The 19,783-nt window shown below is 49.1% G+C and overlaps 1 protein-coding gene across 8 annotated transcripts in view; it reads right to left on the reverse strand.

Moving 5' to 3' along the window:
- FILIP1 (filamin A interacting protein 1) overlaps positions 1-19,783 on the reverse strand; it is a 320,170-nt gene that overhangs the window by 56,808 nt on the left and 243,579 nt on the right. The gene's annotated exons all lie outside the window — the stretch shown is intronic.

Raw genomic sequence — 19,783 nt, forward strand, 5'->3', positions numbered from 1 at the left:
ACACAAGCAGAACAAGGGGATCAACCCTCTGCTTATAGTGAGCCTGCCGTACCCCTAGTGAGTCAAAGAGCCGGTAGACAGCTGCCCAGTTTACCCTTGACAGCTCCTACACTCTGTAGTTCAGGGCTAGACAGTCAGCTCCGTAGGTCCACTAGGGCCACTAGAGGCCAGTTACCCGCACGTTGGAGGATTTGAAGTGTATAAATTGTTTTATTTGTGGTTACCTGTTTTTCTTGTTGCTTGTGTATAATTATGTGTTTCTAGTTATTTATAGGAGTCCTTGGTGGATTTACCGGGAATCCTTTGTGTATAGTTGGAGCGTAACCCAGGACGGACTAAAGACTGTTAAGGACTCGGGGCAGGACAGACCCCTACCTGGTTACGTCTCCCTGTTTTGGTGAAATGGACACCTTGCTTTTCTTCAAAGACTGCACCCGGTTGCGGACACGCCGTAACCATCTTTATGTGTTTTTCTTATTGTATTATTATTGTTTATACCTTGTTATGTTTTTCTAAAAATATGTTTAGTCCCGGAGTACTAAATTTCACTAGGGGGGAATGTGGCACCCCAGGGGTCTGGTTTCCACAGTAACGGCAATGTTATGTCTGAGAGCAGGTGGGAGGTCTCTTGGTCAGGGATCCTGTGCATGCCACACCTCCTGCCCAGTCCTGGGAGGGGAAGAACTTCTCCTATATAAACCTAGGGCTGAGGCAGGGTTAGTGAGTAGAGAAGAAGTAGAGACAGAGAAGAGAAGCAGATATAGGAAAGAACATCAGGAGCTCTGTGGGAGCAGTGCTACAAGGAGTCAGGGGCTGGCAGCTGCAGAGCTCGCCCTGACTGAGAAGTTATCACCGGACCCGGAGTCCGAGGCTGTGGGGACTAACTCCTATCCAGCAGCAGAAACCGACCGGCAGGGGATTGCAGGTCCTCTGGCCCAGAAACCCGAAGGCACGGTCACACGCGTGGGACCAGCACCGCCGTCGTGGAGCGGAAGCTACTAGAAGGCCCCGAGTCACCGGCCATACGGGTGAGCACCACACGGTACACGCAGGGACGTGGGCTACTTATACCCGCTTCTAGCAAGGTAGCCAGAAGAGTATCGTTAGTTTGGGAGGCTTACAACTCCGCCTGGCCAGGGGAGATCCCATCTGCTCAAGGACTGACCAGGCCCCAATCGCTAGCCAGTACTCCGGGAGGGTCTATCGTTGTCACCAGTAAAGACCCTGAACTACACCGTACCGTCTCTGAGTGGTTCCTGCTACCCCCATCATCCACGTCGGCTGCCCTGAGGCCATACCCCTCCCGTTGGGGGTTATACTATCACGCTGCACAATCCTACCACCGGCCTCAGCGGTCTGCCCTGCAGCAGCAGCTCCTTAGCTGTACTCAACGGGTGGCGTAGTCGTCCAACATCTACCGCTAATACAGCGCCACTTAGTCTGACTCCCTGGGCACGGACCGGATCACCGCCACGAGACTACAACCCTCAAGAGATCCGGCTCCGGGTAAGCTCCCGCGTGCGCAACGCAGCGCGACACAGGCCCAGGGGCGCGTCAACTTTTGGCGTAGTCGGCAGGATTTCGTGCCCGCAACCACCGGGTACTGCGTGCCTGAAAAAGACTGTTCAAACTTACCTGTGGTGAAGATTCCCGCCATCCGGCGCCATCTTCCGCTTCCTTCCCGCCATCGGTGGAGTTTTCCCACCATCCGGCGCCATCTTCGGCCTTCTTCCCGCCATACGTGGAGTTTTCCCGCCATTGGACGCCATCTTGAGGACGCCGCGCGGGAAGAAGAGGGGCGTGGACTCCGAAAGCGCGCGAGAACTGAAGCCCCGCCTCACGTCCGGACGTTGCGTAAGGTCCTGGAAGGAGCCCAGCAGACGCCGACGTCACAGGAGCGCGACGGAAGGTCCTCAACCCTGACGATCCACTGCGGAGCCGCGGCCTACGGAAGAGGATCATCGCAAGGTAGGCCACGGTCCACTAGGGGGGAGAAGGATGTCGGATACGGAGGAGAGCTTCACCGCTTCAACCCCCGCCAGCGCCACCGCTGTTGCGGTCATGCCTTTCACCATGCCCTATATCCCGGGGGCAGCCTGGCTACCCCAGTACTCAGGGGAGTCACATACCCTGCATGACTTTAGAGAAAAGCTGGATAGCCTCTTTCAGGTGTACCCCCTCACAGAGGAGCAAAAAGTGAGCATCCTGGTGGCCCAATTAACCGGAGCAGCCCAAAGGGAGGTAAAGTCCTGGCCACCTGGGGGGAGGACTGTCGCAGGGATACTAACCCGGCTGAGGGACACCTTTGATACCCGCACCTCAGCCTAGATCAAGCTTAGATTCTACGGGTGCAAACAGCGGGCACATGAGAGTATAAGGGACTATGCCCTGAACCTACAAGAGGCCCTGAGAGCCATTAAGCAGACCGACCCTGACGGCGTGGGAGACGAGGACAGGCTGTTGACTGAACAATTTATAGAGGGTTTATATTGCAATGCCCACCGAACCCAGTTGCGGGCAATGGCCTTACAGGACCCTCATCTGGGATTTGCACAGTTCAAGGACAGAGCCATCCGGGTGCTTCGAGAACCGGCACCAGGTGGCGTTGTGACCCCCAGACGCCCCACTACCACTTACCACCAGGAGGCGGCGCCCTTGTCGGCAGGGCCTGTGGGAGCTGATGCGCAGGCTTTGAACAATGACCCGGCTCCAGACCTGCACCATCAGGTCCAAGAGCTAGCTAAAAGCGTTGCTGCGCTAACCCGAACTGTGCAGTCTTTACAGGTTTCCACTCCAGGGAAGATCCAGCTGGCATCCGGACCGGAGGACATCCCGTGGCGTCGACCAAGGAGGACCCCACCGGCCAGAGGAAGACCCAGCGACCGATACAACGAGGACGGACGACCCATCTGCCGCCGCTGCAATCAACCCGGACATATGGCAAGGTACTGTCCTTTAAACTGGCACAACCTGGGGTAGAGGGCCAACCCACAGGAAAAAGATCACCAGGCCCATCGAACTGGCGCGACAAATATGTGGGAGGACGTCCAGTCTTACCCGTGGTACTGGATGGCATTCCTATGAGTGCCCTACTGGACACCGGGTCACAGGTCACCACCATCCCGTACGTGCTCTTCAAGCAGTACTGGAATGACTCGGATATCACCCGCTACCCTGACGACGACTTGAGTATCATCGCCAGCAATGGTCAGCCCGTGCCACAGATTGGATTTAAAGAGGTGACCATTAAAATCGGTAGAGTCGAACTGGCAGCACAGGGACTGATCATTGTAGACATTGACAAACACGAGAGTCACCCAAAGATAACTCTAGGAACTAATGTAATTGAAAATTGTCTTGCAGAGGTGATTTTCCTTTTACAGCAGGTTGCCAAGAACGCCAGCTCCGGCCAGCAGCGAGTGCTCCAGAAAGAGATCCGGGCACTGATGCGACGGCAACAGCTAGAACTCTCCGGTGGTGAGATTGGTAGCGAGCGAATGTGTGACCCTTTCCCTATTGCCATGCCCCCGAAAAGTGAAATGATAATTTGGTGCCGGGCAGCTATTGGTCTGAGAGGTAGAGATTACCAGGCAATGGTAGAACCAGTTTACTCAGACAGTAGGCCCACCATTTTGACAGCACGGGGGGTGGTCAATGTACGCCATGGGAGGGTGCCCGTTCGCATAATAAATATCGGGAAGAGGGAAGTGTACCTGCCCCGGTATGCCACGCTAGCCAAATTGTATACCATCAATCAAGATTCCATACAGTCCGTAAAACCCTTGCCTCCATCTTCCCCGGAGGAAGGTAACGGCTCTCAGAAAACAATGGAGGACTGGTGTCAGCAACTACATTTGGGTACTGACTCCACTCCCTCACACCAGAAACAGGGAGTCTATCGGGTGGTGCAAGAGTACGAGAGAGTGTTTAGTAAACACCCGTTAGACTTCGGGCGAGTCAAGGGGGTAGAACACCACATCCCCACGGGAGACCATCCTCCCATAAAAGAGAGGTATCGACCCGTACCCCCTGCACACTACCAACACGCCAAGGGGATGCTTAGAGACATGAAGGAGGCTGGGGTGATCAGGGATAGCTGTAGCCCCTGGGCAGCTCCACTAGTCTTAGTCAAAAAGAAAGACAACACCATGAGGATGTGTGTAGATTACCGGAAAATCAACCGTATCACACACAAGGATGCGTACCCCTTACCAAGGATAGAGGAGTCTTTGGCTGCTTTAAGATCTGCTAACTTCTTCTCTACCTTGGATCTCACTAGTGGGTACTGGCAGGTTCCTGTAGCAGAGGCGGACCGGGAGAAGACCGCATTCACCACCCCGATGGGACTTAGCGAGTTTACCTGCATGCCGTTCGGACTCTGCAATGCACCAGGAACCTTCCAACGATTAATGGAGTGTTGTCTGGGCCACAGAAACTTTGAGACGGTCCTGTTGTACCTGGACGATGTCATCGTATATTCCAAGACGTATGAGGACCACCTGAAACACCTGGCGGAAGTGTTCGAAGCTCTGGCAAGCTACGGCCTAAAGGTGAAACCCTCCAAGTGTCACCTCCTGAAACCAAAGGTGCAGTACCTGGGACACGTGGTGAGCGCTGATGGAGTGGCTCCCGACCCTGATAAGATCACCGCAATTAAGGAATGGCCAAGTCCCTCCAGTGTAAAGGAAGTGCGGCAGTTCCTCGGGTTGGTAGGCTATTACCGCAGATTCATCCCCGGTTTCACCAAAAAGGCAGCTCCTATGCAGGACCTCCTGATAGGCCAGTCCCGGAAGGCCAAGAACCAGAAGCCACCCTTCAGATGGGAGAAGTTAGAAGAAGAGTCCTTCCGCCAGCTGAAGATGGCCCTCACGGGGGATGAAATCCTGGCGTACCCTGATTACAGGCAGCCCTTTATCCTCTACGCCGACGCAAGTAACATCGGGCTAGGAGCCGTGCTGTCCCAGATCCAGCAGGGGAAAGAACGAGTAATCGCTTACGCCAGCCGAAAACTGCGACCCACCGAAAGAAACCCTGAGAATTATAGCTCATTTAAGCTAGAGTTCCTGGCAGTGGTGTGGGCAGTCACCGAACGCTTTAAGCACTACCTCGCTTCTTCCCGGTTCACCGTGTACACGGATAACAACCCGTTGACACACCTGGACACTGCAAGACTCGGTGCCCTAGAGCAGAGATGGATGGCCCGTCTGTCCAACTACGAGTTCACAATCAAATACCGGGCAGGACGCTCCAATACCAACGCGGACGCCCTGTCCAGGATGCCAAACCTACCGGACGTAGGAGAAGATCCAGAGGGACTGGAAGAAGTCGAACTCCCCGCGTTCCACCGTCATGGGACTATCCAGTATTCCCATCGGGTAAGGAGTAAGCAAGCCGCTACGTTTAACCCCTTGCCTCACTACAACTGGGAGGAAACGCAAGACAGTGACCCTGCCGTCCGGCTGGTGAAGGAGATGCTGACTCGGCCAGAGGCTCGCCTTGACCCAGACGCTCCGGAGGAAGCCAAGCAACTGTGGGCTGAGAAGAGTCGACTGTTCCTTTACAAGGGGAAGTTGTGCCGCAGAATGGTTAACTCCCGGACGCATGAACTAATCTGGCAAGTAGTGGTGCCACGGAGAGACGCAGCCATGGTGATGGAAGCATACCACGACGGGGCTGGACACTTCGGATGGAAGAAGCTGGAGTTCCTGCTGCGTAGGCGGTTCCACTGGGTAGGCATGAGGGGAACCATCGAGAGGTGGTGCAGAGACTGTGGCCCGTGCAACCTAAGAAGGAAGGACCGTGCCAGCCAGAAGACTCCCCTGCAGTCCATCGTCACCCGGCAGCCATTGGAACTGGTAGCCTTGGATCATGTAAAACTGACCCCAAGCAGAAGTGGCTACGTCTACACGTTAACCATTGTGGATCATTACTCCCGGTTCTTGGTTGTCATCCCCGTTAAGGACTTAACGGCTCAAACAGCAGCTAGAGCCTTCCAGCAGCACTTCTGCCGTCCACACGGGTACCCGGACCAAGTGCTGACGGACCAGGGACCTGCCTTTGAAGCGGAGGTCTTCCAGGAATTCTGCAATCTGTATGGCTGCCGGAAGATAAGGACGACACCCTATCATCCGCAAACTAATGGACTTTGTGAGAAAATGAACCAGGTGGTAATGGATCTCCTGAAAACGTTGCCCCTGGAAGAACACAGTCTGTGGCCTGAGAAGCTGCCCGATCTAGTGGACCTATACAACCACATCCCGGTAGGTTCCACCAACTGTACCCCGGCTTACCTAATGAGGGCGAGACCTGGTAAGTTACCTGTTGACCTGGAAATGGGAGTCCTGACACCCGAGGACACTTCACCAGAAGCAGACTGGGACACAGAGAGGCAGCAGCAGTACCGGAAAGTACAGGAGAGCGTGGAGCGAAGTCTCTGTCAGGCTAGGGAAAGACAAGAGAAAACTTACAACCAGTATGCTCCCGCTGTTCCCCTGGTACCCGGAGAGCAGGTCTTGAAGAGGAAAAGACGGCTCCACAAGTTGGACGACCAGTGGGAGAAGGACCCGTACACCGTACTGCCCTCAAGCCACGAGAACCCGAAAGTCTGTACCATCAGTAAAGACGGAGGGGAGACCATAGCCATTGTATCCTGGGATCACCTGAAGAAGTGTCCTGAACAGCTACGGAACCCTGAAGAGGAACAAGAAGACCATCGACCCGTAGAGGAAAGGGAAGATATGGTTAGTACTGTGCTCGGAGACTTCCCTCGGTCCTGGACTCAAGTCAATGGTGCAGTTGTGGTACCCGTCCTCACGTTCCTCCAACCAGCATCCCAAGTGCCTACGGAGCAACAGGTAGAGCTGGAAGAGCAGCCGGTCCAGGAGGCAGAAGACTCCACACAAGCAGAACAAGGGGATCAACCCTCTGCTTATAGTGAGCCTGCCGTACCCCTAGTGAGTCAAAGAGCCGGTAGACAGCTGCCCAGTTTACCCTTGACAGCTCCTACACTCTGTAGTTCAGGGCTAGACAGTCAGCTCCGTAGGTCCACTAGGGCCACTAGAGGCCAGTTACCCGCACGTTGGAGGATTTGAAGTGTATAAATTGTTTTATTTGTGGTTACCTGTTTTTCTTGTTGCTTGTGTATAATTATGTGTTTCTAGTTATTTATAGGAGTCCTTGGTGGATTTACCGGGAATCCTTTGTGTATAGTTGGAGCGTAACCCAGGACGGACTAAAGACTGTTAAGGACTCGGGGCAGGACAGACCCCTACCTGGTTACGTCTCCCTGTTTTGGTGAAATGGACACCTTGCTTTTCTTCAAAGACTGCACCCGGTTGCGGACACGCCGTAACCATCTTTATGTGTTTTTCTTATTGTATTATTATTGTTTATACCTTGTTATGTTTTTCTAAAAATATGTTTAGTCCCGGAGTACTAAATTTCACTAGGGGGGAATGTGGCACCCCAGGGGTCTGGTTTCCACAGTAACGGCAATGTTATGTCTGAGAGCAGGTGGGAGGTCTCTTGGTCAGGGATCCTGTGCTTGCCACACCTCCTGCCCAGTCCTGGGAGGGGAAGAACTTCTCCTATATAAACCTAGGGCTGAGGCAGGGTTAGTGAGTAGAGAAGAAGTAGAGACAGAGAAGAGAAGCAGATATAGGAAAGAACATCAGGAGCTCTGTGGGAGCAGTGCTACAAGGAGTCAGGGGCTGGCAGCTGCAGAGCTCGCCCTGACTGAGAAGTTATCACCGGACCCGGAGTCCGAGGCTGTGGGGACTAACTCCTATCCAGCAGCAGAAACCGACCGGCAGGGGATTGCAGGTCCTCTGGCCCAGAAACCCGAAGGCACGGTCACACGCGTGGGACCAGCACCGCCGTCGTGGAGCGGAAGCTACTAGAAGGCCCCGAGTCACCGGCCATACGGGTGAGCACCACACGGTACACTCAGGGACGTGGGCTACTTATACCCGCTTCTAGCAAGGTAGCCAGAAGAGTATCGTTAGTTTGGGAGGCCTACAACTCCGCCTGGCCAGGGGAGATCCCATCTGCTCAAGGACTGACCAGGCCCCAATCGCTAGCCAGTACTCCGGGAGGGTCTATCGTTGTCACCAGTAAAGACCCTGAACTACACCGTACCGTCTCTGAGTGGTTCCTGCTACCCCCATCATCCACGTCGGCTGCCCTGAGGCCATACCCCTCCCGTTGGGGGTTATACTATCACGCTGCACAATCCTACCACCGGCCTCAGCGGTCTGCCCTGCAGCAGCAGCTCCTTAGCTGTACTCAACGGGTGGCGTAGTCGTCCAACATCTACCGCTAATACAGCGCCACTTAGTCTGACTCCCTGGGCACGGACCGGATCACCGCCACGAGACTACAACCCTCAAGAGATCCGGCTCCGGGTAAGCTCCCGCGTGCGCAACGCAGCGCGACACAGGCCCAGGGGCGCGTCATAAGCCTATGGCTGCAGAGAAATACCTAGAAAGTTGGACAGAATGAGACCAAATTAGGCCTCATTCAGACATTAGATATTTTTCTTGTATGGAGAAAACTGACCGATTTTCATCAGTGTTTCGATGAGATTTCCATCAGTGTTTGGTGAGTGTGTCAGTTTTTACCATCAGTTTCACCAGTTTTTGTCTTGGGCGCAGACAGACGGGGGCATCGCAGTGCACGGACTGGCCGGCACCTCACCTGACAGCATGATGGATTTCTATACAGCACTCACGCTCAGATAAGGAGAGTCGACTGTCATTCCGAGGATTGCGATGCGATCCTCGCAGAAAAAATATGGCCGTCTGTTATGCAAAAAAACTAGTGGAGATTTCTCAAGTGTCTTCTATCAGTCAATAAAAACAGATGGCAAATAGATATCACACAGATGGCACCCGAGCACAGTCTGAGTTTTTTTCCACTGACCTACAGACTTGCATTGGCGAGATTGATTCTCGACTCTGATCAAAATTGGACAAGTCTCCATGATTTGGTGCGGCCCTCAAAAATATACAGACATGTGAATGACCCTATAGACTATAATAGTTGTATGTTCTGTCCACTAACAACACTGAAAAAACTTGTACATGAAAATCTAACTTCTGAATGAGGCCTTAGTCTGCAGCCGTTTGTAAACTTTTATTGAAAAGTAAGATACCCTTTAAACAAGTGCCTCTTAATGAATTCAGGACATTATTCAACTGCCATGTGCCACCAGCGGCATTTTTACCTCTATCTTCCATTATAATGAGCCGGTGGCTTCCAGCAAAACCGCACAAAGAATGAACATGTTACTTCTTTCGCATCGTTAAAAGAAGTAGCAGAAGACTGAACATGTGCACAGCAATGTCGTTTTTACATTGCTGTGCAGTACGTTCATTTTCTGTGGCTCTTTTGCCGCCTGTAATCCGTGTGACAAAGACATCATGTGCACATACACCTATACGATCCATGAGGCCTACCTGGTTCTGTGTAAGTAAGGAATTGGTAATCCACAAGTGACATCAAGAAGAAAGATCACAGTCTGTTACTGTACACTCTACCTCTGCATAACATTCAGTGACCCCAGGGCTGGGATACAGGTTCCTTTCTTCATCACCCTGCCATACCAACTGGGGCAATATGTGTCTTTTTTATTACTAATAGTGTAGGAATCCTAACTTTTCTCTGTGGTAGATGTCAGACAATTTCATTATGCCAATCCTTTAGCTCCTAAAGGGAATCTGTCACCATGTCTTTGCTACTCCATCTGAGAGCAGCATGATGTAGAGGTAGAGACTCTGATTCCAGTGATGTGTCACTTACTGAGCTGATTGGTGCTGTTTTGATAAAAAAACAGTTTTCTCTGCTGCACATCTACCAGTTCTCTGAATGCTGAGCTCTGTATAACGCCACCCACACCACTGATTGGCAGCTTTCTGTGTACACTGTGCATAGGCAGAAAACTGATAATCAATGATAGGGGCGTAGCTGGACTACATGGCAGCAGGTTTACTAGTCCTCTAGTGATAATCTCCTGCTGATAAATCAGTGATTCTATAATATGTACATTAAGCAGCCCAGTAAGTGGCACATGGCTGGAATCAGGGTCTCTACACTACAAATAAAATACTGACCGAATACGGACCAAATACTGATAGTGTGGCCGTGGTCTTAGGTGAATGCCAGGAGAACATTACTTGCCTGGCGGCATTGTGCCAACTGTAAAGTTTGATGGAAGAAGTATACTGCTACGGCATGGTTTTTAGGGGTTGGCACAGACCCTTTAGTTCCAGAGAAGGGATACCAGGACATTTTGTCCAATTGCATGCTTCCACCTTTGTGGGGACAGTTTGCAGAAGGTCTTTTTTCTTTCCAGCATGACCGTGCCCCACTGTACAAACAGGGCCGGCTCCAGGTTTTTCTGGGCCCCGGGCGAAAGAGTCTCAGTGGGCCCCTTTAACACATACCACGATTCATGATGCACAGATACGGCGGAGAAATATATATATATATATAGTACAATGCAAAGATTTCACTTCTTACATTACATGAGTGATATCTATTGTAAATTCCACAATAGCTCAGAAACCGGTGAATCGCTCCACACAGAATACTGGCCCCCATATAAGGCTCCATACGGAATACTGGCCCCCATATAACACTCCATACGGAATACTGACCCCCATATAAGGCTCCATGCGGAATACTGACCCCCATATAAGGCTCCATACGGAATACTGGCCCCCATATAAGGCTCCATACGGAATACTGACCCCCATATAAGGCTCCATACAGAATACTGGCCCCCATATAAGGCTCCATACGGAATACTGGCCCCCATATAAGGCTCCATACGGAATACTGGCCCCCATATAAGGCCCCATACGGAATACTGGCCCCCATATAAGGCTCCATACGGAATACTGGCCCCCATATAAGGCTCCATACGGAATACTGGCCCCCATATAACGCTCCATACAGAATACTGGCCCCCATATAAGGCTCCATACGGAATACTGGCCCCCATATAACGCTTCATACGGAATACTGACCCCCATATAAGGCTCCATGCGGAATACTGGCCCCCATATAAGGCTCCATACGGAATACTGACCCCCATATAAGGCTCCATACAGAATACTGGCCCCCATATAAGGCTCCATACGGAATACTGGCCCCCATATAAGGCCCCATACGGAATACTGGCCCCCATATAAGGCTCCATACGGAATACTGACCCCCATATAAGGCTCCATACAGAATACTGGCCCCCATATAAGGCTCCATACGGAATACTGGCCCCCATATAAGGCCCCATACGGAATACTGGCCCCCATATAAGGCTCCATGCGGAATACTGGCCCCCATATAAGGCTCCATACGGAATACTGGCCCCCATATAAGGCCCCATACGGAATACTGGCCCCCATATAAGGCCCCAAAAGGAATACTGGCCCCCATGTAAGGCCCCATACGGAATACTGGCCCCCATATAAGGCTCCATGCGGAATACTGACCCTCATATAAGGCTCCATACGGAATACTGGCCCCCATATAAGGCTCCATACGGAATACTGGCCCCCATATAAGGCTCCATACGGAATACTGGCCCCCATATAAGGCTCCATACGGAATACTGGCCCCCATATAAGGCTCCATACGGAATACTGGCCCCCATATAAGGCTCCATACGGAATACTGGCCCCCATATAAGGCTCCATACGGAATACTGGCCCCCATATAAGGCTCCATACGGAATACTGACCCCCATATAACGCTCCATACAGGATACTGGTCCCCTTATAAAGCTCCATACAGGATACTGGCCCCCATATAACGCTCCATACAGGATACTGGTCCCCTTATAAAACTCCATACAGGATACTGGCCCCCATATAACGCTCCATACAGGATACCGGTCCCCTTATAACGCTCCATACAGGATACTGGCCCCCATATAATGCTGCATGCAGGCTGTTACCCCCCACATAATGCCCCATACAGGCTGTCCCCCCCTTATAATGCTCCATGCAGGCTGTTACCCCCCCACATAATGCCCCATACAGGCCCCCCCACTTTTAATGCTCCATGCAGGCTGTTACCCCCCACATAATGCTCCATGCAGGCTGTTCCCCCCCACATAATGCACTATGCAGGCTGCCCCCCCCTTATAATGCCCCATGCAGGATGCCCCCCCTCTCTTTATAATGCCCCATGCAGGATGTCCCCCCCTCTCTTTATAATGCCCCATGCAGGATGCCCCCCTCTCTTTATAATGCCCCATGCAGGATGCCCCCCCTCTCTTTATAATGCCCCATGCAGGATGTCCCCCCCTCTCTTTATAATGCCCCATGCAGGATGCCCCCCCTCTCTTTATAATGCCCCATGCAGGATGTCACCCCCCCTCTTTATAATGCCCCATGCAGGATGCCCCCCCTCTCTTTATAATGCCCCATGCAGGATGTCACCCCCCCTCTTTATAATGCCCCATGCAGGATGTCCCCCCCTCTCTTTATAATGCCCCATGCAGGATGCCCCCCCTCTCTTTATAATGCCCCATGCAGGATGTCCCCCCCTCTCTTTATAATGCCCCATGCAGGATGCCCCCCCTCTCTTTATAATGCCCCATGCAGGATGTCACCCCCCCTCTTTATAATGCCCCATGCAGGATGCCCCCCCTCTCTTTATAATGCCCCATGCAGGATGTCACCCCCCCTCTTTATAATGCCCCATGCAGGATGTCCCCCCCTCTCTTTATAATGCCCCATGCAGGATGCCCCCCCTCTCTTTATAATGCCCCATGCAGGATGTCCCCCCCTCTCTTTATAATGCCCCATGCAGGATGCCCCCCCTCTCTTTATAATGCCCCATGCAGGATGTCCCCCCCTCTCTTTATAATGCCCCATGCAGGATGCCCCCCCTCTCTTTATAATGCCCCATGCAGGATGTCACCCCCCCCTCTTTATAATGCCCCATGCAGGATGCCCCCCCTCTCTTTATAAAGCCCCATGCAGGATGTCACCCCCCCTCTTTATAATGCCCCATGCAGGATGTCCCCCCTCTCTTTATAATGCCCCATGCAGGATGCCCCCCCTCTCTTTATAATGCCCCATGCAGGATGTCCCCCCCTCTCTTTATAATGCCCCATGCAGGATGCCCCCCCCTCTCTTTATAATGCCCCATGCAGGCTGTCACCCCCCCTCTTTATAATGCCCCATGCAGGATGCCCCCCCTCTCTTTATAATGCCCCATGCAGGATGCCCCCCCCTCTCTTTATAATGCCCCATGCAGGATGTCACCCCCCCTCTTTATAATGCCCCATGCAGGATGCCCCCCCTCTCTTTATAATGCCCCATGCAGGATGTCACCCCCCCCTCTTTATAATGCCCCATGCAGGATGCCCCCCCCTCTCTTTATAATGCCCCATTCAGGATGTCCCCCCCCTCTCTTTATACTGCCCCATGCCTCCATACATTAAAAAAAAAAAAATCAAATACTCACCTCCCTTCTCCTCACCTGCTACCTGCTGCCCGCTGCCCGCTGCTCGAACTCCAGCGTTGTCGGCGTCTTCCCGCTCAGCGCTCCCTGTGACGGCTCAGGGGAGGGCGCGGTGTAAAGACGTCACCGCGCCCTCTGACCTGAGACGTCACAGGGAGCACAGAGCAGGAAGACAGCTGATCTGCGGAGGCACGGGGAGAGGTAAGTATCCAGCTGCCGGGGCCCTGAGCAAGCGGCGGAGAAGGGCGGGCGCTGACACCGCTCTCCTCCGCCCATAGCCCAGCGGGGTGCGCGACTGCCAGTGGGCCCCTCTGCCAGCTCAGGGCCCCGGCATTTGCCCGGGTGCGCCGGGTGCTGACGCCGGCCCTGTGTACAAAGCAAGGTCCATAAAGACATGATTGAGTGTCTTTGGGGTGGAAGAATTAGACTGGCCCTCACAGAGCCCTGACCTCAACTCCATGGAAAGGATGAACTAGAATGGAGATTGTGAGCCAGGTCCTATAATCCAACATCAATGTCTGACCTCACATATGTTCTTCTGAATGAATGAGCAAAAACTCCATTGGACACACTCTAAAATCCTACAGAAAGCCTTCCTAGAAGAGAGGAAACTAGTTTAGGTGTAAAAGGGAGGACCAACTTCATACTAATGCCTATAGATGAAGCTCATCAAAGCTGCTATTGGTATAATGCTATATGTTCCAATATATTTTTCTATGAAGTGAAAGCGACGTCCTGAACTTTTATTTTTCGGAGGTAGTTTATGTCTTAGGCTCTATTTAGGTCACAAAAATATGAGTATGCGGTATATTATATATTTTTTTCTCTCAGCAAAGGGTTAAGCTTATGTACAACTGAACTCACGTAATATATCTATTTTTTTTCTAGCTGTTTTACACAAGTAGCTGAAAGAGGTTGTCCACTACTCTTACATTGATGGTGTTATAGCAGAAGATGGAGTCCCTCAAGTTTAAAGGCCCCATCTATGCTATATAAGTCTGACAGTTATTTTAGGTGAAAATAACAGCTATGAATGTTCCTTCTTGTATCAATAGCGTGTCCTTGGGAGAAGATAAAGTGATTCTACCTGGCCAGATGTTTCTTCTTGTAGCAATAATGTGTTCTTGCAGAAAGATGAAATGACCTTGCTAACTAGATAAGTCTAATTAAATATTTTAAAGCATACAGAAACTAGCTTTTTTCGCTTGTTCAGCTAAACTGTATAATCGAACCATATATGGCAAATCCGTTTCCTGCCTTTAGGGTGTATATTAGCCCTGTGTTTTGTAATAAAGTTTTTAGAGTATGTTTAGACACAAACATCCTGTCCTGTGTCTTCATTCTCTCCGAGCTCGTAATCCAAAGGATAGAAGACCCAAAATTCAGAGACGACAATGGTCTATCCTTAGGATAGGTCATCAATATCTGATCAGCCGGGGTCTGACACCCGGCACCCCCGCCGATCAGCTGTTATCGGTGTTGACTGCGGCCGCTGGCCAGAAGTAATTACTCCGGGTTTCTATTTTAAGTGGCCGAGGCAGGGTACTACACATTCACTTTAAATCAATAGGAGGCAGACGTGCAGTACCTGTGGCGGCCACTATCAGAAAATGGCGAGCTCTGCGCAAGTAAGTACTTTCAGCCGCCGCCGACACCGATAACAGCTGATCGAGGGGGTGCCGGGTGTCGGATCCAGGACGATCAGGTACTGATGACCTATCCTGAGGATAGGCCATCAATGTAAAGTAAAGGACAACCTCTTTAAGGGAAGCGAATTTCTGAAATGTTTCTACATTTAGAAGCTGTGGTAGAGTCCTAACTCGGTTTTGTTTTATTTCTTGATCCTCTCAAATAACAAACACAGGACAAGCCCTAAGCGGCGTACATCAATTACACAACTTTGCTTTAAAGGAACTGTATTCTTTATTGCTTGCAGATGGGTTTCCTCCGCAGGTGATGCAGCTTGGAGATGACATCACTGGAAGAGCAGCCAGGAGGATCCAGCCAGGATGACTCAGGGCAGAGGAATGTTTTATCACAGCGCCAATGTGCAGTTGGCTCAGAGGAGGCTATAGCTGACAGCAGAAGATCACAGGTTCTGAATTAGCCATCCAAAAGACATGATCGATTAGGTAAAAGGCCCAATCCATGCTGCTGTCTATGATCAGTAACGAAGGATCATGAGCAGTATCCATGCATGAGCCCAGGACTGAAAGTGCTTTTGTCTTGGAATCCCTCTGTAATTATTGGCATATGAGATTAAAAAGAAGACTATAAAATATGCGTTAATAATAAAATATACAGAATAGAATAAAGTGTCTGTTGGTTTTCCATACATCATCAGATATTGCTGCTCTGCCCCTATAAAGTCACCAGTTGATACAAGTGACAGTTTCCTACAACGTCTCCATTGGAGCTTCATCTGAAGTTGTACAATGAGATCTTATCCAACCATACAGATTATCAGCATTACAAACAGTCCAGAAGCCATTCAGCAACATATTGTGAGCCAACATATCCACGAACCCAGATAAAGCAGGCGTCCGAGTACCGTGGGCAAAAGACCCCACATGTCCCTAGCTTCTTATGCTAGCAGTACCTGGGTCCAGAAACCTGAATATCAGGCCCAGGCTTTTTATGTTTGGCTTGATTCTAAGTCACATTTAGGCATAAACTGAACAGATTAAAATATTAAGCATCAAGTTCCCTTTCAACAGCAGTTATCTTGGGTTTTATGTCTGAACCTCAGCGCAGCGAGTTGTACATCATACTCAAAGAATGCTATAATAGAGTCCATAAGGTTTATGGCTCTCTATAGTTCCCTTTCTGCTCACAAATGAAATAACCTTCAATTTTACAAACCAGTGGGGATAGGCTGCAAGAAAGGTCTATGCTCCATAATTAACATTTCAAAGCCGAACATTTTCTTTCTAGTTAATGTAATAACTGGGCGTTTCTGGCTGGGAACGATGATTTCATACAGTACTCTAAAAGCTGCAGGGCAGGCTTCAAAGATTTTCCTGATATGCTTCAACTTAAAGGGAATCTGCCACAAGGTTTTTGCCAACTTATCTGAGAGCAGCATGATACAGGGGCAGAGACCCTGATTCTAGTGAGGTGTCACTTACTGGGCTGCTTGCTGTAATTTTAATAAAATCACAGTTTTATCAGCAGGAGATTATCACTAGAGGACTAGAAAATCTGCTGCCATGTAGTCCTCCATATTCATGAGCTCTATATGACCCGCCCTCGCCACCGATTGGCAGCTTCTGTGTACACTGTGCATAGCCAGAAACCTGCCAATCACTGGTGTGAGCAGGGTTATACAGAGCTCAGTATCCAGAGACCTGGTAGATCTGCAACAGATAACTTTTTATCAAAACTGCAGAAAGTAACCTAGTGAGTGACAAATTCAAATTGCTGGAATCTGGGTCTCTGCTCCTACATCATGCTGCTCTCAGATGGGGTAGCACAAACCTGCTGACAAATTTATTTTAAAACAACTAAATTCTTTTACAATTACTTTAATAATTCAAAAATTATTTACGCTTAAAGAGAATTTGTCAGCAAGTTTTTGCTATGCAACTTGAGGACAGCATGAGTCGGGTGCTGAGACACAGATTTTAGCGATGTGTCACTTATTAGGCTGTGTGCTGTTGTTTCCATACAATAAATGTTTTATTTCCAGGAGATTATCACTACCCAGACTAGCTCCCTCGTCCAGAATGGTCCAACCATGCCCCCTCCTCTGATAAGCCGCTCACTGTCAAAAGGCAATGTACAGAGAGCTGTAGTGTGGGCGGGGTTAGCTTTCTCAGCTCTGCTACATGCTACATCTAAAAACTATGATTGTGTCACAACAGCTACACCCAGTAAAATAAAAGATACATCGTTGGAATCAGGGTCTCTTTCTCTACATTATGCTCTTAGATGAGGTAGTAAAAATCAGTCACAGTGAAATAAGATGTACTGACCTAGGCATGACTTGACCAATAAGCATACGCCTGCTGTCAATGGACTCATCGCGGTAAAGTATACATGTTTTTTCGACCTAATGCCCAGATGCCCATTACTTGGAGATAAAACTATCAGCAGCAGGTACACTGAAGCAAGATGTCATTTCCTTTGCTTCACTTTTACAATGATCATACGCCCGTGCTGCTGAACTCACCTCCAGACTCATATTCATACTGTATACATCCTCTTACCACCTAGTGCCCAGATGGGCAGTTCTGCCATGGCTATGCTTGGAACACTAAACCCGAGCTGCATAATGACATGCTGGTGTTTTACTGGACCCTAAAGTAAGTGACCGGTTCCCTTTATTTAAATATTTCTAAAATCTCTTCCAATGTCTACAAAGAAGACCAAGGGAATTTGAATCACAATAGTCTTTCAGAAGGGCTTTAGATCGGTGGGGGTCCGGATCCTGAGACCCTCATCAATCACTCAGAAGACAATGCAGAAGCACTAAGCCTGCACAGTTTACAGGCTCTATAGAAAGAATATTAAGCACGGGGTCCATCAGAGCAACAGCTCTCTGCTCTGCCTCTCAACACTCCACACCCGCCCCCCATGTTCTGTTAGCGAATATGGACAGGGGATATCTATCAAACAAAATAGAGAGCAAAAAGGAAACACTATAGAAAGGCACCACCTAATAATAAGGGGACTGTGCCATAAACATGTACAAATTACCAAAGAAGAAAAAGAGGGGGTTAAGTAGGCACTAGTACCCCAATAATGTCACAGGCAAAAACCTGAATAGTTCAAATGAAAGACTTTATTATTAACAAAGTGAACAATCCAATATAAAAACACTTAAAAAGACAAAAATTCCTATGTCTCCACAATAAATATATCTGGAGGTCCAACCTTCATCCTAACAAATAAATGTAGAGCAGTCAATTGTCAAAATATAGAAAGTACATAAGAGAATGATACCGGTACCAGATCATAAATGGCGTGTGATCTAATGGCGCTATCCCAGAAAGGATATGGCAAGGATGGAAAAGGTTCGCCGGGGGCTCATACAGTTTCCATCCTTGCCATATCCTTTTTGGGATAGTGCCATTAGATCACACGCCATTTATGATCTGGTACCAGTATCATTCTCTTATATACTTACATTTATTATTCTTTTTGTGATCTTTTGGTTTACAATAGCCATTAATCTTATTTCATATATTTTGGGATATTTACCTCTCCACCCCTATACTTTGACTATTGTGTGCTTTATACTTATTCGTTTGGATGAAGATTGGACCTCCAGATATTGTTATTGGGAAGTTTTTGTCTTTTTAACTGTTTTATATTGGATTGTTCACTTTGTATATAATAAAGCTTTTCATTTGAACTATTCAGGTTTTTTCCTGTGACATTATTGGGGTACTAGCGCTTACTTTATCCTCTCTTTTTCTTCTTTGGTAATTTGAACAGGGCTTATCTCCTAAAACAATCCCTTCCATAATTCTCACTATAGTTACTAGACAAAAGAGTATAGCTATTCACCTACTTTAGGCCAGTAATGAGTTCAGAAACCTTTAGTAACAAATGAAGCCTTATATCAGTGTGGATAGGTTTCTGTTGTCTTTTCAACCTGTTATATGTACCCATTCTTTTTTTTTTCCAAAAAAGTTCAAGTGTTGTCATATTACATGGTGACCATCAGTAATCTGCTGTTTCCAAGTCTACACATTATCTAATTGGATTTCGGTCTGGCAGTCTATTACTAAATCATTAAACAAAAAATAAATTGGGGGGTATATTCCTTAGGCAATGTATACAAAGAATTGAAGGGTCTGGACCAAATATGGAAGTTCTTCCCTATCTGTAGGGAGCTGACTGCTGGGACCCCCATTGATCCTGAGAATGGGGCTTTGCAGGGCAGAGATTGGGCATGTGCACCTCAGCTCCATTCATTCTCTATGAGCGTCTTGGAAGTAGCTGAATACAATGCTCAAGTTAACGTCTCTACGGAGGCCTTCTTCATTTTCAGTAATACCATGGCTTATTGCTAAACCTTGACTTGACTTGCCTGTTGATACAATATGTCTTCAGAAACAGGTATAACATGTATAACAAATGCCCTGCCTTTGAGTTATCTTACAAGGCTAATTGCATTTCAAAAGTTGGCTCTCATCTGTGTTTGCAGATTATTAAATTTCAAAGAATTAATAACATCTTATTATTGTAATAAGATTAAGGTCTGAATTCAAATTGAACTTTTAGTTCTGTAGCTGGCCTTTATCAAGCAAACGTAATCTGACAAGCTTCACAATGGTAAAACTTGACAACCATGCACATAGAA

Source organism: Phyllobates terribilis, unplaced genomic scaffold, assembly GCF_046119375.1.
Source record: "Phyllobates terribilis strain yellow unplaced genomic scaffold, ASM4611937v1 Scaffold_3__8_contigs__length_932513732, whole genome shotgun sequence".
In the NCBI taxonomy this organism is placed as follows: Eukaryota; Metazoa; Chordata; class Amphibia; order Anura; family Dendrobatidae; genus Phyllobates; species Phyllobates terribilis.